Source organism: Agelaius phoeniceus, chromosome Z (assembly GCF_051311805.1).
Source record: "Agelaius phoeniceus isolate bAgePho1 chromosome Z, bAgePho1.hap1, whole genome shotgun sequence".
NCBI classification, from domain to species: Eukaryota; Metazoa; Chordata; class Aves; order Passeriformes; family Icteridae; genus Agelaius; species Agelaius phoeniceus.
Genome location: NC_135303.1, coordinates 50,036,947 through 50,052,412, shown reverse-complemented (window position 1 = coordinate 50,052,412; position 15,466 = coordinate 50,036,947). Strand labels below are relative to the sequence as shown.

Genomic DNA, 15,466 nt, shown 5'->3' with positions numbered 1-15,466 from the left:
AAGGAGGGCCTGTGATTGACTTGTGAAGCTTAAGCATGTTAAGAAAGGTATAGCATGGGTTGCCTTCTGAGAACAGCATCTAGAATCCTCAGAACTTAATTCTGAGGTGGGCAGGACTTCATCTGGGATGTCTGTAAAGGGCTAGTACCACCTTTTTCTCTCCATCCACTTGCAGGGAAGTACACGATTTGCTTCAAGGGTTTATCTGATAGCTATTCCACATAGTGTATTTTCCTTATAAATTGGCTTTGTCTCGTGTGCTGGATCTTCCATGTGTGTTCTTTGCCTTGCCTGCAGAGCATTTCTGATACATCCTTCCTGAAGTCTGTGGCTGCCAAATATCCCTATCATCCTCATGAAACTCTCAGAACAGTGAGAAAAAGCAACAGCAGATTTGAAGCAGTTAGAAACTGGGAACTATTAATTTAGCATCTAGCTTATGATTTTTCCCTTTCTCTTAAGAGCAAAGCATACACTTCTCTGTGTCTTCCCCTATCTCTAGGAGCTGCTTCTTGTTTAACTTGTTTCTCATATATTGCCTTACTCCCTTTTGTGGGGCATTTCAGGAAAGCATTCTTGCCGATGTGAGAAGAGTCAATTTCTAAATTAATCTTTGCTCATCATAAAAACAAACAAAAAAAGGTATCCATTTTATTTTCTTAGTAATCATAAAGCATCAAAATACTGCATTGCTGAAGTGTCATTTCTTTGACATTCATGATTTTAACCCACCAAATTCAAATCAAACCAAGGCAGCAATTCCTGAGCTGTGTAAAGCTGTGTAACTCTAGTAATAAAGAAGACAGCACACTCTTCTGCTGAGAGCACAGGGCTGGGGCTCCCTGTGGAAAGCTGCAGTGATCAGAGTGAAAAATTGCAGGACCCCATGTCATTTATTCTCCCTCATGCCTTCCCTGTAATGCCGCAGGCTGGCACATTGAAGATGGCACATTCTGGACCTCACCCTGGAGCTCTGAAGTCACCAGAAGTTCACTTCTAAGTTTAGCCCGACTGGGACTGAACTTAGTATAGATATGTGGTGTTTAGATTAAATCTAACATTTTAGGCCAACCCCCTTGCCAGTGAAAATGAGCATAATTACAGTGATTTCAGAGGAGGTGCTTTCAGCTGAGAGTCAATCTTGAACAGCAGTTCCAGAATGAGTGAAAGAAAGTTCTGAGTATTCCTGTAGAAACCCTGCTGCCTCTTGCTTAGATAATGGGTGGCAGCCATCCTTCAGATCAAAAGTAATTTGTCAGATGAAAACAGTCTAATAGAGAAATACTGCTGTACCATTAAATGACAGGGGGCTTTGTCTGTGGTATTACTTGAATTAACCACCTTTGCAATTAAATAGAACTATACTAAGTGAGCTTTCTTTTAAATGTTGCTGATGCATAAAATCTTTTTTGTAGTGCAAACATTCTGACATTAAATATATGACTTTTTAACACATTTTGCTTCATAAAGTGACCAGACACCACTATTCAGTCATAATTGCCTCAAGAATCCCTCTTGAATTTCTACGTATGTGGCAAACCTTTTTCAAAAACATGCGAACTTCATCTCTGAAGTAAAGGAAAGGGCAGAGGGGCTCAGAAAAGATTCTTTGGAGTTGTCACTGACAAACAGCCATTATCTGCATTCAGAGCTGCTTACATCTGGGAAATAAATTGTGGTCCAGAAGTTTGGTGATTAGGTTGAGAGGGGTTTTTTTGATTTTTATTTGGGGGTTTTGTGTGTGTAGGAGTTTTTGGGGTTTGAGGGTTTTTTTAAGGCATTGTAGAGTTCCATAGCTACAGACTGAAAGGAGAGGGACAACTGGTAGCAGATCAAGTTTGGTTTGCTCTAGGGGAGAATGTTGCATAGACAGAATTTATTCTAACTGTGGTACATAATTCTGACTGTGGCAAGCATCTCTGATTATCTGCAAAGAAAAATCAGAAAATCTAGCTGGAAAAATACACGGCAGAAGGTCTGCCTAAGATTTCCAAGAGGCATGAAAAGAACTTTTTTGGATGGCTCTTAAAGCACTGTCTTGGGGTTTTTGAAACAGCTGCATTTCAAACACATCATTGTGTTTTATGTAGAGCAAGATTTGTTGAAGAGGTTGACAGATTGCATCAGTGCTAACTTTTTTTTTAATGCCTTTGACAGCTATAAAATTTTCAGTGACATGGCTTGAAAAGTAGCATCTGCAAATTGGATTGTCCCTTCTTTTGCCTTTCAGTGTCCTTTTTTTCTTTTCAGGCAGAGTGAGGTAATATGTTCCCAGAAAGTCCTTTATATGCTGATTTTTTTTTTCCAGTGCAGAAATAAAAAAAAAAAAAGAAGCACATTTCATCTTCTGTGCTTGATGTACTGTTTCTGAACCTATCCTCCCCATGAGTTTCCAAATCTTTTTCTCTTCTCCTCTCTTTTCTGTCTTACTCAGCATATTCCCCTTAAAGCTGTATCCTTCAAGGTCATAGTCTGCAGAGGGCTAATTGATTCTTCTTTCTCCTGGAGCCTGGAAGAGAAAGCAGAAGAGAGACAATCCTGATAATTGTGTCTGGTGTATTAGATTCAAGACTGGTCTTGTTCCTTTGGTTATTCTTTGCCCTTTATCAACAGAAAAATATTTTTCCATTTATCTTACCTTTTGTATTTTAATATAATTTTTCCTTTGCTGAAAGAGAAAGGAAAGATGAATGTTTTAAAGCATTCTCATATTTAGGGAGATTGTCAATCTTAGCATAATTACACCAGAGAAGATATTATTACAAGCAGGATATAATAATACACCCTAACCTACAATCTCCCTCCCTCTGAGAAGACATGAAGATTGTAAAAATGCTAACTCAGTTCAGGAGCTGAATTTCACTTCTTCTAACACTATCACCTTCAAACACAATTCCAGCCTTTATCCAGGCTGGTTAGAGATTCAGTTCTGTAGTACTGAAAAAAATGTGTTTCTGTAACAATAGCTTTTATATATATCTGCAAACCAACCATTCCACTCTTTAAAGATCTTCCAACAGCCTCCTCTTTCCATTTAAGTCCGCACAAAACTCCCAGAAAGGCCTGTGCAGAGCTTGCCTTTCTGGGGTGACAGCTCTGCCAAAAACAGTGCAGCGCTCCTGTGCTTTGGTTCTGCCCCCGAGCAGAGGCACTGTAGGCCCTGGCAGGCCAAGCAGGCCTTGGCTTCGGGACCACAACTCTTATAGCTTGGTCAGGTGCCACAGGGCACACAAGAGACAGGGCAGGAGACAGACCACAGCATGAGTTTTCTGGAGTGGGTTTCCCTGAGAGCAGAGCTTGAGGACCATCAGAGAGCAGGGCCCAGAGGATGCACATGCCTGGTGGCACATCCATGCAGCCCCTGCACCCATTTCACTTCTGGCTTCCCTGGCCAGCTCAGGTACCATGCGCTGATGTGCCAGCTACACACATGCCGTGCTGGTGGCCAGCAGACAATCAACAGGTGTGTCTTCATCTCCTTACAGCACTGGACCTGCGCATGTCCCTTGGGAGGCAGGCAGTATTCCTTCCTTTCTCACTTATGCTGGGCCTCGCCTACAGAATGTGGCAAAGTGGAAAAAGAGTTCTAAATTACTGTCAAATACCTCTGACTACTCGAGGGACAGCTCTCTTCCAGTGTTTCTGATTTCTGCTTCCACTTCAGGTGTGCTGGGTCATTATTAGGAGGATATTGCTTTCTCATCCTAAGTGGAAAAAGGTTAAAAGATTGCTTCTGAAGCCTGGTAGTGGCTGTTTACCTGGGAAGTAGTCTCAGCTCGCCTTCTAATTTGACAAACAAGCTCCCTAATTATGGCAATGCTTTAAAGCATTCACCTTTCCGTTCTCTTTCAGCAAGGGAAAAATAATATTAACATACAAGAGGTAAGTCAAAGGAAAGGAATATTTCTGTATTGATAAAGGCATAGTGTAATAAAAGAAGCGAGACTAGTCTTAAGTTGAGGCACAATGGCTAAATTTCTTGTGTCCTTTTAGAGCTAGAGATGGGGAAAATTGAATAAAAATTGTACTGTACTTTGTATCATACCGTAAATATTCCTTACATTTTTTCCCTGCCTCTTTCACTTCCACTCATTCTTTCTCAGCTCTGCATTTGATGTCATTTCTCCTATTCACAGTAATTTGGGAAGGTCTGTACTTTAGCTTGATAGCAGGCTAGAGGGAGCCTCTCCCTCCACTTAGAAGTGCTGCAGCCCTCTAACTTCAATTTAAGGACAGAGGGTTTGTTCACAGAATCTTCATGCAATGTTTGTTCTTGTTCTTGAAAGACTAAATCTGACCACCCATGCTCTATATTTCAAATCCCCAACACAACACCATAGGATTGAGTCCATGCCTGGCGATCTCTGAACGTGTCAAGGTCTGGGATGTCTCAGAGAGCTGCAGAGGGCTGTACTCAGGGGAGGGGAGAGGACATGATACAGCACAGGCTCTACTTTAGCCTTTTCTGTGCTCACTGTTGCTCTGCAGGGCAGTGCCACAGGAGAGATTGTTTTTTCCCAAAACTTGAAGATGCAGGAACTTAGAGCACATGCTGGTCCATTTCTGACACAGTACTGGATTTGATTAGCTTCAGATACTTGACTTAAGTGCCTGCATTAGGAAGCTAGCTAGCCTTCAGCTATATATCCAGCATAAAGGGAGGGACTTCCCCTAGACAATTCCCAGAGTGACTCTTTAACAGGAGTCACTCTCTTTCCCCATGGGTCTACAGGGAGACTACCCTTGCAGTTCAGTTTCTAAGTTAAATATCTACTACACAATATGAGGAGTAATTTTGAAAGCCATGACTTTTCTTTATGTGTCTTGTGGATTAACAACATCTTGTCACAGGGAATTTACAGTTAATCATGGTTAAGATGCCAGACAAGTTTTGAGCCTAACTCAGGAGCGTAGTAAAGGGATGCTGATCTCAGTAGGCCCAGGAGACACAACCAGGCCTCCATTAACAAGCAGCAATAAAGCAAGTGCCACAGTACTGAGCCAGCCAGTCTGTATTGCTCTGCTGTTCTAAAGGTCATGATGGCTCCTAGAGGTATATACTTGTGACAGGAGCACTCATGGGGACTGATGGGGTGAGATGCATAAGATGGAGCAATTTTTAGGGAGTTCAGGTCCATTAAGCCTTGCAAAGCAATAATTGAGACTTCCCCTCCCCAGTCCAGTTAGCTCACGCTGTCTTTAAAATGTCCTTAGCAAGCACAGTTTGCTCAGACAAATTTATTGTTTTGTTTCTTTCAGTATCTCTACCACCCCCCTTTTTAGATTTCATTGATTGCATGGAAACAGTTCTTCTGTTTAACATGCAGCAAACTATATGGATTGGTCTTGTGTTTCTTTCTCATGGACAAGCACCCCAAATTCATGGCTTTTAAATTTTCCTCATGGGTGTGGTTTTCCTTTCATGAACCACTCATTGTGCACAGAACATGGTGGAGAAAAAGCAGCATTTCTTGGGGTGTTTTTTTCTTAATAACAGTCTGAATTTCTCAGTACAAAACAGTAGTCTGCATTTGTATTTGTTTTTTAAAGCTTCATTTTGCTTTGAAACTTCCCTGAGAGTAAGTAATGTATGTGTTCTGCATGGAGCCTTTTGCATGTTCTCCCTCCTCATTTATATACAGATGGATATGTGAGTATAGAGAATACAGTAAATATGCAAAGTATATGGCCATTATTTCTTTATTTAAAAATGACATCTGCAACTGTTCTGCATCAAAAGTTCTAAGGAAAACGGATTAATAATTGATGTAATTACAAAATTCAGGATTGGATTTTCACTGCAGAGGACTAAAATTACCCTCTTTCTATATCTGTTGTATTTTTTACACTGTTTGATTTCCTGTTAATGCACTGCAAATAAAGCACACAGCAGCCTACCTCAGATTTGCTGTGCCTAACTTCTGGTTACAGAGAAACCTTGGGGAACTTTCTCTGCATCAGATGAGAAAGCACAATTTGGCTTGCTGGAGGCTAAGTAGCAGGTTAATTGTGGTGCAGAGCTGGGATGATATAAATGAGCCTTTTCATCATTTGCAGTCTTGCTAATGGAAGTGCAATAGATTTGCTGCAGAAATCCAACTCAGAATCAATAGCAATGCAATGAGGCAGCTGGTTCAGGGGGAGCACATGTGATGCCAATCTGCTGCAGACAGTACCTGGGCAGAGATTGCGCTGTCTCTTTCAGGAAAGGGGAGACAGACCAAAAAAATGCCATAGCAGGTGATGAAAGAATTTTGAAAAGAAAAGGACTGTTTCACCTTGGATGGGCTGGAATTAGGAGAAAGGGCTTTTTCTGACTAAGGGAAGAGATTTGTTTTCTTTGAGGGATTCAGATCTGTTTGGACTCAAAGCTGGGTTATTGTTACACATTACTAAGTTCGGCGGCAACAAAAATCTTGGTGCTTCAGGTCATGTTCAAGTCACATAAAATCAAGGACTGAATCATGGTGTGTACTTTGGAGCTGGATAGATGGGTTTAGAGTATCTTCTGCCAAAGGCTTCTGCCTTCTTGTTCCCCAGGCAGACCACAAAGAGGAGCAGGCCCTGTCCTTTGTGGACGGTTTTATATTAGGCACACTGGCTATCTTTACCGTTTATACTGAAAGGCAGCCACTTTCCTGGAGAGTGAGCACTGTGAATCTCATCTTGATCCTTCACTTTAAAACATTTTGTGAAGTACCAGACACAGTGGGAGGTACACATGAAACTCAGGAGCTGGAGCATGACCACTGTTTGGCATTTAGGGAGCAGCAAGGGAGAAATGCATTATTTTGAGGTAATATGAACTCTGCTTATTTACACCCTGACCTGTCTCATCTTTCTCCCCCATTCACATTAAAGTCTTAGTCACTGAGACAAAAGAAAAAGTTTTAGCTGAGGGAGAATGTGCAGGAACAAATCCAGTGGGACATGGCTGGCCATCACTAAAGGCTTCCCTAAGGTAAACCAGAGGCAAGGTCTGTTCAGCTCTGGACAAGATCAGTAGTATTGCAGCATCCATCTGTTACATTTGGTCCTGTACTGTTTAGCTACAAAAGCCTTATTTCAATGTATATCTTCTCACAAGAGTAAATTCAGCTTTTTCACATATGCTTTCCCTACCCCCTCCCCCACTTTTTTATATCTCTGCTTCATCCTGGAACTTGCTGGCGGTGCATTCTCATAACTCACACAGCTTTTTATTTTGGCAATGAATATTGTCTCAGTTTTTGAGATGAAAGGAAATCAATACTGGGTTGGTAGTCACACGGCACTGGGGGAAGTATATGAAGCTGTGATCTTAAGCATGATTTGTGACATTGTTCAGTATTTGTATGGAATTCCTGAAAGATGAATTTTTACAATTTTTAACAGTCAATTAATTCATGTGATTAGACAGATCAAAGTAGAAAAAAAGAGTATCAAGCTCATTCAAAAGCTTCTCTCATATTAAAAAAAAAATGAAATATCTCTGAGCTCATAAAAGATTACTTAAATCGTCTAAGGAGGTAAGTGGAAGCAAGTGTAAAGCTACTGGAACAGCATCTTGAGAAGAGAAACTTGGGCTTTTCTCTATATTAAATTAATCTGGATAATTAATTTAGTATTTCAGCTAGAATTAAATGGCCTGAATTTTCACTGGTATAAAGGTTCTCAGATCTGTAGCCCTGTAAGACCTGTAAGAGCACTGGAATGCACATGACACAGTGTCATCCCTACTAAGGTGTCTTCCAGTTTTGGTGTGAAACCTGAGGGCAAGACATTGTCTGCCTTTTCCCTTTTTCTAGCATCTTTTTTAGATAAAACCACCTACTTTGACTTTGAAAATACTTGTTTGTATTCTGGCCACTCGTTCATTTACACCTTTTACTCCTTCTTGCCATGTGTTCCCCACTCATGAAGATCCATATACACTGTAATCAGCTCAACATTAGTAAGTCTTTTTGACAGGGTAGGTAGGCTGAACTCTATGATTCTTCCCATGAAGGAAGTTGTTTTCAGTCCATGAATTATTTCATCACTCTTCACATTTTCTTATTTTTCAGATAAATAGAGACATAATTTTGATGGTACTTAGACATGGACTATTGCAAAATCCCAGCAAAAGACAACAAAACCTGCTCATTGCCTTGATCACTGTTTAGAAGTACTCAAAATGTATAAAGTATCATCAGTGGCTTTTTAATATTTTAAGCAGTAAATCAGTAGTCCAGTCAGAGCAGAAGACCAATGACTCACACATGCAAGGACCCTCACCAACCTGCTTCTTTAATTCCCAGGGGTGCACACTGCTTCTCACTGGAATAATAATTCTAAGGGCCAGTCAAGGGAAGAAAAGACAAATATTGCCAAGCTGTAGCAATGCTCTGTGCATTTTAGGAGGAGTTTCAGCTCCCTCATTCCACATCTGATTCTGTCCTACTCCAAATGATGCCTTCAGCAAGTCTCTTTGGGTAAACAGAAGGCCAGCTCAATAATTTGAACTGTGAAGATTTCCCCTGTACACTTGACTTCTGCTCATGCTTTCAAAAATTTCTCCCTCTATGCCCCACTGATACTTCTCCCACTGTTGGCTCAAGGACCATTTCATCACTTTGCCCTTCATTCAGCTTATTATTCATTACTTTGCCCTTCAGTCAGTTTATTATCTCAAATTCTCCAACATTCAGTTCTTCCGTCCAAAAGTGGAAACTGTCCTAGTGCATGAATTAGTGGGATGGAGGATTTTGGTCCTTACTCCTGTCTTCCCAGCTTAAAGATACTTTGCCTATGGATTCTTTTTCCTTTCTGTCCTACAGTGGATATGCTGAATGGACTTATCCTGATAGGGTTTCATTATGCCTGAGCATCTTTTATAGTAACAAGACATGAGAATAATGGGGCATGATCATAGACCAAGAAAGTCACAACGGCTAATAATGTCAAGATATCTGGGATATCTTGGGATATTTTCAAAATAGGTTTTCTTGGGTTGTGGGTGGGTTCAGCAGGACAGTTAGCAGTGTGACAGTAAAAATTCCTTAGCAAGGGAAATAAAGTGTGTCAGGGTGAGAGGGAAAAGAATAGGGGAATGGAAGAATGATCATTTATTTACTAGCCTGAGTTGATCAGGGAACCATCCACTGAATATGTTGTTATGGTTTTAGGAATTAAGGAGTACAGGATCAAAAGCAAGACAAAAAGCTTCCTGCTCTGTTGGTGCAGGATCTTGGATAAGCTTGAGCTCATACTTAAAAGAGCAGAACGTAATTAAGTAGCCAGGAAAGGGCCAGGAAACTGCAAAGAATTGATTGTAGCTGTCAAGCATGGGAGACCAGGGAAGGTCTGATATTTTCTTGACTGGATAAAAGCAGGAAGAATCTGTTCTCCAATGCCACAGGTATTTACAGCCTGCATAGAACTTGCAGCAGATCCCAAAGCAGCTTTTCCCCCTGCTGAGGATCTGAGCTAGGAATGCAGTCATTCCCCTGTCCATCCTTCATTTCTAAGGGATCCTCTGTAGGGCAGATCATCCTGCCATCTGGCCATGCTGAGTGCACACTTCTTGTTGATGGAGAGATCCAAGGAGTTGCCCTGCTTTCTCCAGCCACCCCAATGGCTGGAGTTGCTCTGCTTCTGCTGCAGACACTGCAGAGTATCTCTCTGTTACTGAATTCCCTCCCATCACTTTGTTCAAAACCCCTCAGTGTGCCCCAGCCTTTGCCTCATGGAGGTTAGTCAACTTACCCTTATTTTTGGAGGTGTTGATTTAGTATAGTGTTAATAGATTTTGAATGTCATTACTGACAATATTTGCAAATTCCTCCAACTGCATAATTTTTAGGACATACAACTGTGAATGCATTCTCTTTGTGAGCAAAGAGAGGCTGTGTTTCTGGATGAAAAGGCCAATGAATGCTTCAAAATCAGACTTTTGCTTCAAAATCAGTTAACAGAAAGGCACCTTAAAATTCTCCTTTTGGCTTATAAAATGGCATCTGGCCAGTAAAGCCATCAAAATGGGATCTGAACGTGTGAATGTTTAAGAATGTGGCTAACAACCTTTCTGTTGTTTGCTATCTCCAAGCATTTGAATTTGCTGTGCTGTAGAGATTAATAGAGGCCTCTCATATAAGTAGCTTCTCAAGCAACCCTGTAATTTTCCTAATTGTTGGTAATAGATTGCTTAATGTGTGTAGTTTTTCCTTCCCCAAATTTGGAGGAAGGATTAAAATTACATGTTCTGTAAGTGTATTCAGATAACTATTACAAGCCCAGGAAGCAGATTTGCTAGCTGTGAATCAGAGAAAGTACCAGTTCACAAAAATCACTTAGCTGGGCAGAAGCTTGCAGGGGAGGGGGCTGAAGATGAACAAGGCAGAAAAATATTCTGATGTTTCCTGAACAGGACTGAGATCCAGATTGCATTGCATGTCAATATACCAGGATTCAAAGAAGAATCTAAATTTATTTGTCCTTAACATATCTAGCAGCTTCCCCAAGTTGCAGAATAATACGTGGCTATACTTTGCTTTTGCTTTTGCAGATTATCTGTAATGTCTTCTCAGGGGTGTTACTGATACTTTCAGCATGCTAATACACATTGATTTTTAACAAATGGGTACACCAGCATTACTATCTGATGTTAACTTACATTTAATTCGTATCTTGGTTTTCATACATTATTCTGTTTTACAAATGATGATGACATAATGGCATTTTTTGTCTGATAATTGATCAAAAATGATGACTTAGCAGAAACTCAGACACAGTTGAAAAAAGCACTATTGGCAAATGTTGGTCAAGTCATGTAAGTACTGCCCACTCAAAGGAGGTCTTAAAAATGTCACTCAATAGAGAAAAATCAAGCAACTTGATCAGGACTTCTGTGTCCTGATCACATAAGAGAAAATCTGGAGTGTTCAGATCTGGCAGGAAAATCTGCATCATGCAAGACTGAGCTGAAAATAGATTTTCTAAGATGGAAATTAACCACAGTTCTTTTAAGAATAAACATGTTAAACTGCAGGAATTTTTCCTTTGGAGGTTAACTAACCCCCATCAACCACAGCAATGTCACCAGTTGTACCATGGTAACTTGCTACCCTAAGGTGACTGTTTCATATCCCAATCTCATCAAGAGAAAAACTTTCGCAAATTCAGATCTCTCCCTCTGGTAACTTTGGGTTGTTGGAGATTTCTTCATGATTACTGCAATTATTTGAAACAACTTTTTACCTACACACTGACTCTAATTTTCACTGAAAACCAGTGGGCAATTCAGCTACACTGACCTTTGGTTTACCTTGTGCTTAATTCAGGATTGGAAATGCTGTCTACCTTTCCAGTTGTAGCTTGACCTCTCCTGGCTTAAATGTAAAAATAGAAGAAGTTGGGATGATAATTTAAAACCTTAGAACGATGCTTTGAAATCTAACACTTAATTTGCTCTGAATTCTGTTTATTTAAAAAGGATTATACTCCTTCCTCATGGAGGTCCCATAGGGTGAATATTCCTGAAGTATAAGAAGACTGTGTAGCAGAAGGGCTACAAATCTACTGATATTTCTTAAAGTATGAGAGTTTCTGGGGATGTTCACTTGTTAAGAGAGCTTTTAAAATTGTCAGATTGTGACGTGTAATCTCAATCTCAGTCTTTCCTGTGCTTCATTTTCTTTGCACTGTTAATGATCTGCCCTTCTCAAGCTGGTGCTGTTTGTAATTCTCAGCAGACTTGGGCCTAGAGTTCTGCTCCTTAAGGCAGCTCATGTTTTGAATTATGCATGTGTCCATTTCAGAGGGGCTGCATTTCATGGCTCCTTTTTGGGAGTGGTGATGTAAGGGAGTTTAAGTACTATAGTGACACTTTTCATTTTTCATGTCCTAGCTCAGTTAAGAGCAAGCCTTGAATTGTGTCATTTTTCTCTCATGTGACTGTTTAATCACCTGAGAGAGCACCAGCCAGTTTTGTGGTAAGATTGATTATATTCCCAACAAAGTGCTTCCTTCAGCTGAGCGCCAGGAAGTAGCCAGTTTAGCAGCTAATGGGCTTCAGTCTGATGTGAAAAGGGTGGCTGTGGTGGAAATGTCACTGCAGCTCACGCCAGCCCTTTCAGCTAGGCTGCATGCTAAACTGAAATGATTGGAGGCTGCTCAGGTTAAAGATAAGGGAGATACTCCTAATCTGGGCTACACAAAGCTGTGCTGTGTGGGCACATCACCTCCTCCTTTGAAAGTGTCAGGGCAGCGCGTGTGGGAATATCCAGACAAGCGAGTGGAGAATGGTGTTGCTGCAGGGGTAATGATGACTTCTTTTGCCCTGTTAATCTTTATAGGACTGATATAAAGATTAACAGGTATAAAGATTATAGCCATGAGCTCTGCAATATCAGTGCTGGCATTGGCAAAGGGTGCTCCAAGATCAGATGGGACCCCAGTTTGCATAGCATGAAATGGAGAGAACCAGAATGGTCTTCCATTTAACTCACTCAACACACGTTCTGAGAGCAGCTGACTTTCATATCCATTACAAGACTGGGAGAGAGCTAAGGAAATATACTCACCAGTCTCATTTTGCACAGCATGAGTCAATAATAACATTGTAGGTGACAGTTTACAAATGTTTTGCCTTGCTTGGATGAATTCGTAGTCTCTGAGTGCCAACAGCCCCTCTTACAGATGCCTCTGTGATTTACCCTGTACAACAGAGGAAAGTCTGGCAGCACCTCTGGCAGCACCAAGAATGAAGTCCCCCAGACCGAGAGGCAGCTGTGCTCCCTTTAAGCAGTAGCATCTACTAAGGAAAATCCAGGAAGAAAAATTCACAAGTAAGGGGTAGTAAGTATAGACTTATACTTACAGGCGTGTGCATAAAGACAGCGCAAAGTAAAAACCATTCTGGAATCCTTCTCTTAGCAAGATTTTTTTTCTTTTTTTCTTTTTCATTTCTACAAAGAAATATTTTCTAAAATACATAGGAAGACAATATGTCTTCACAGTTAAAATGCCTTTCTAGCATTTATTACTAAAAATGAATGAAATAAATGCAACGAAAATAAGATCCTGACATTTCAAGTCAGACTGTTTTTGTGTCATTGTCACTGAACGTAATAGACTGTTGGCTAATGGCTCCCTTTAGGGAAAAAAAAAAGCAGCAATGTTGCTCTTCTTTGACAACCAACAAAGCACTAGTTAAGCAAGGTCTGCTGATCACATTTCCCTAAGTTGAGAGCTTTGAGTGTTGTAGAATAGTTGTTCACCCTTTATCTGAACCTCAACTAGCTGCAGGGCCTGTTTGTTTGTGTTTGTTTCTGGTTTCTGGTTTTGTTTTGTTTATTTGTTTGTTTTTAATAGAGATAGATTGCTTCTTTCCAATCTTGGCTAGTTTCAATTTTTGTACATAAATACACAAAATCGGATCATCGTTTGATTGAGCACGGTCTGGTCCAGTGGCTGTTTTTGACCCTGTCCATTGTATAGTATGGGCTCAGCCCTCAGTTCCTCAGCCACTCATGAAGCTCCATTAAACTTAGCAGCTTTCATGTGCATACACAAAGCAAGGTTGCAGGCATGACCTTCACACCATGATCTCCTGTCACTGGCCAAGGGATTTCTCCCTGGGCAACAGTCACCATGAGAGTGCTTATGTCCCTTTTTCTCCTGCTTGGGTTGGAGGAGGAAGGAACCCACACTCTGCCAGATAGAGCAGCACTGCTGTGGGAACAAAAGGAGCTGTGAAGGGCCTGCTGTGCATCACCACCCCACTACAGTGGTGACAGATTGCCAGCCCTGTGGCTAGAAGGGCCAGCAGTCCTACAGCACTGACTGGGGAGGTTGCAGGTGTGTGATGGATACACAGCACAAGGATAGTTCCAGCTCAACAAGCAAAAAGGCTGATCCTCTGAGCAGGAGAAGAAGGGACATAAGCATTCTCTGAATACCCATGGGACACTTACAGGCCTAAGTGCAATTTCTTTGGCAGAAACCGCCTCCTTGCTTGTCAGCCCTGTCCAGAAAGATTTTTTAGCTTTGCCCTTCACTATTGTCATTAATATAATAAATTGAGGATAATTGCTTGGTTTGAAACAGCTCTGTCTTCTGCTGTGTAGGTGGAGAAATGATGCCAGGAACAATCCTTTCTTCTCCTGCCAGTTTGCTTTTCTCTGCAGCAGGAATATATACCAGTTCTGTATAGATGCTGCTGTTAGCAAAAAGCAACCTAAGCATTGCCTCAGCTAGAAATGCAAGATTGATTACATTAGATGCGCTTTATTCCCAGTGTCCTGCATGAAATCAGCTCCAAAACAGGTTTATACTGTTGCTTCTGAGTGGAAAATGCCAGTGTTAATATAGGGTTTGTTACAGATAGACAGCTTGGTACAGAGCACAAATGCATGGGATTGGGTCGCTGCCAGACTTGTAGAAGAGAGGTCAAATGAAGGTTTGCGTGGGATGATATCTCCTATACCAAACTTAGCATGTGACCATTTGTTGGGATAACCCAGGGAGCTGTATCCTCTTTATATCTGAGTTCAGCTCTGCTATGATGCTGTTTACTGAAGACTGAAACACTTTTTCAGCCATGATCCAAATTATTCTGCTGCTTCACAATTAGGATAGGACACCATGACAACACTTTAAATCCCACTTGACAATGAAACATATCTTCGGGAAAGCATCTGGCTTGTAACTGCAGGGAAATTACTGGAATCAGAGCAGAGCACATGATGCCTGCTGCAGGGACAAAAGCCTCTACATGATCCTTGTGCACTGCAATGGATGGATCGCAACTTTTTTGGTACAACACACAATAACTAAAAGGTAGCAGGCCTCTGCTCCAACATCAGTGATGGTGGAGAGGTTAAGGGATTTTTCATTGCTTCAGAGTTAGGAGATCAAGCTTGACTTTGTCTTTGCTTTGTGAAGCTCTTCCTCAGTGGTCCACGGAGCAGAGAAGAAACTGACACTATCAACCATATGAAGCCAGTGTACCCCCTACATGAGGCTGTGGTCCTTGACTTTCTGGGGACTGATGTGCAATTGAATGAACAAACCTTTTCCATCTGTCTTATCTCAAAGTGCCCTTGGAGTTCAGATTATGAGTGTTGCTGCATGAGCAGTGTGGGCTCCCACTTGGAAATTCTGTGGCTGGTGTGGGTCTACTCACAGTCAGAATGGAGATTTGTGCAGAGCTGGAGGGAATGCTTAGTTTGGAAGGGTGCCCCAAGAGGGGGTGAGTGATGCTGTTCCATGACCAAGGAGTGCTGCGCAGAGCCTTACATCATGCTCCCATATCCGCAGTCCCCATGTGCTACGTAGCATCTCATTTGTGGCAGCCCTCTGCTGTAAATTTACCTTCCAGAGGAGACATTTCTAGAGCAAGATTGTGCTTTCACACAGTAACCTGGAGATGCCTGAACAGTAAATGACCTTTTGCCCTTTAGGTGAGGACTGGTGCTAAGCTACCAGTACAGGGCTCTATACTTGG

At 41.4% G+C, this 15,466-nt stretch overlaps 1 protein-coding gene across 13 annotated transcripts in view; it reads left to right on the top strand.

Annotated features, from left to right (window-relative positions):
• Positions 1-15,466, top strand: part of NRG1 (neuregulin 1) — a 452,794-nt gene that overhangs the window by 353,202 nt on the left and 84,126 nt on the right. The window lies entirely within an intron of this gene.